Source organism: Nicotiana attenuata, chromosome 5 (genome assembly GCF_001879085.1).
Source record: "Nicotiana attenuata strain UT chromosome 5, NIATTr2, whole genome shotgun sequence".
Lineage (NCBI taxonomy): Eukaryota > Viridiplantae > Streptophyta > Magnoliopsida > Solanales > Solanaceae > Nicotiana > Nicotiana attenuata.
Window position 1 is genome coordinate 32,995,213 of NC_031993.1, and position 2,907 is coordinate 32,998,119.

Below are 2,907 nucleotides of genomic sequence, written 5' to 3' on the forward strand. Positions count from 1 at the left end.
GTTAGTTTTCAGCTGTTTATTTATTTTCAATCTTGTCTTCTTGGTGATATTAAACAGATACAGCTAAGCCTTAGTTCTCTGTGGGATTCGACTCTGGACTTTTAGACCGGATTATATTTGCAGCGACCGCTTATCCTTTTTAGGACTAGAGTTGGGCGTGATCACACATGCTAGGTGACGAGCGTGTGGGCGTGCACCGGTAGGGGATTGTGACTTGGTCCGTCCCGTAGCGACTATTAAGCCGCATATTTTATTTGGAAATGATATATTATTCTGGAATTTGGATCCTTATACTGTATTATGGGCTTTATGCCATGTTTGGGGCCTTGTGCCGATCTGTAGCAACCCTTAGGGGCATTTCTAACTATTTTCCTCACTTGTTAAAAGCATAGCCTCAGTCCTGTTTTTACCTATTAAATGTTTTAAACTGGTTTTATCATTCTACTCCTACTGTGAGGACTGTTTGGGCTGAGTTCCCTAATTTCTGTTGTGACGCCCGAGAGGCTGTGAGGCTAATGACTGAGAGAGGTTGAGGACTTAATCGTGAGGATTATATATATATATATTATGGATCGGGCTACACGCTGTAGCGATGTTATATGTATATGTTATGGATCGGGCTGCACGCCGCAGCGATATATATATTGGATCGGGCTGCACGCCGAAGCGATATGACACTTGGGCTGTAGGAGCCCCTCCGGAGTCGCACACCCCCAGTGAGCGTAGTCGACTAAAAACACATGGATCGGGCTGCGCGCCGCAGCGATTATTATGATTTCTATTGATATGAGTTAATACTGAGCCGAGTACTGATAGTGAATATTGTGTGACTAGAGTTGAGTCACGAGTGACTGAGAGGCGGCCCGAGGGGCTATGTTTTGAATGATTTTCTTGCCCAAGGGGCCCTGTATGCTGTTTCCACTGTTTTCACTCTTCTTATAAATAATCCTTTGTTGAGTATATTGTCAAGTAATTGATTTTAAGTTTTAAACTGAAAATGAGGAATTTATGACAGAACTGATTTTTTTAAAGTTATATGTTTTGAACTGCTCGTCACTGCTTTCAGTCCATTATTTACTTTAGTTACTTACTGAGTTGGCGTACTCATGTTACTCCCTGCACCTTGTGTGCAGATCCAGGTGCCCGAGAGGCCGAATGAGAGCTTTCAGCTGTTTTCCAGCATTCAGCGGGGATTTCGAGGTAGCTGCATGGCGTCCGCAGCCCTGATTTCTCCCTTCTATCTTACTATTTTTCGCATTTCTAGACTATCTATGTAGTAGGTTGTTCAGACTTGTATTAGAGGGCTAGACTCGTGACACCAGATCAGTGTGGGCTGTGTAGCTTCTATGTCTTGTTGATTTTCGCATATCTTCTTGTTGTTTTAAGCACTTATTATGACAATTTGTAATTAAGCTGTGTCAGCAAATGACTTATTAAATGAAAATGGGTTATGGTATGATAGTTGGTCTGGCTTGCCTAGTGTTGTGATAGGCGCCATCACGACCGGTATTTGGGGTCGTGACAGTTAGTAAGGCATTTGCACGATTATTGTTAATAGGGTTTCCCTCAAATTTATCAGTTGCCGTAGTAATTTTGTTGAAATCCCCACACAAAACCCAAGGCAACATATGATTTACAGAAATTTGTTCTAAGTTATTTCACAAAAAAGTTTCTACTATTAAACCTAGTACTTGCATAAATTAGAGATAGTATCCAAGGTGAGCTGGTGGGACCTGCCTGGACATTTTAATGAATTTTCTGGTTGGTGACTGCAATGGGGTCCACGTGTGCCACTTCATGATCTTTTCACAACATAATCATCCCTCTTGAATAGCCTACTGCATCAACGTGTAACATATTTGTGAACCCTAACTGCAGCATTAGTTCTTCGTGCGATGCTTATTTTTATTTTAGTCTATGTGAGACACACCATGTAGGGTTGTTCCAAGAAAGGACTGCACTAAGGTTCCTTCTGAAATCAGCTGCATTAGCTCCCCTATAGTTCCATAATAGTATCTTCATTAAGGGAGTGTTTTGTGTTGGCCTCTCTTGATGAGTCCTCGTGGGATTCAGAGCAAGGGACAGTTGTTGAAAGTTGTTGTGTTCGTGTAGAGGTGTCTCACAGTGTCGGAACCATCACAATGGAGTAAGAGAAGGGGTCAATTGGGTTGATCCTCATGTTGATGCCCATCTTCATGACTGCTGGGGGATGGTAAGTGTCAGAGGTTCCATTATTATTATATTCTGGAGAAGTTGATCTAGGACGCTGGCGTGAAATGGTCCTATGCCTATTATTCCTGGTGTTAGTGGTGGGATTTCCAATCATTGTAGTTCCTCTAGTAGAAATTGTGGAAGAGCAGTACAACTTGCTCTTTTTCCTCCTGTGGGTCTGGTGAAGCGTGCTGGGGCTCAATAGTTGGGGATGAGCTCCATAAGTTGGGTGGTGGAGGTGTACTCCATTGTTGTTGCTGATCCGCTGCTTGTTGAGTGGCTGCTGCTGCCTGCATGTCCATGATCTGGTTGCTGAGTTCCAATGCTATGATTTCTTGGACTTGCAATAGCTAGTGTGCATGTTGCATTCTCATGTTTTAGTGGTGTCCTTGGGGTACATAATGTGATAGGGTGGCCGTGTTCTCCATTAGTAGAGTGACTTGTTTCATCATGAAGTCGATGTTCCAGTGCCTTGGTAGTGGTTGTGTTGGTGCTTCCTCCTGCTGCTGTGGTGGTGGTGGGGTTTAGGTTGTCTGATGGTAGTACTGTTGGTGGTATAGTTGGTGATTGTTTTCGTATGTTAGGGGAAATTGGTAGTAGTTGTAGTAGCCGTTCATGGTGTAGTTGTATCCAAACGAAGGAAATGGTGTTTGGAGATAGAAAGTTTGTGTGGATGAGTGGATTTGTTTGTCCGTT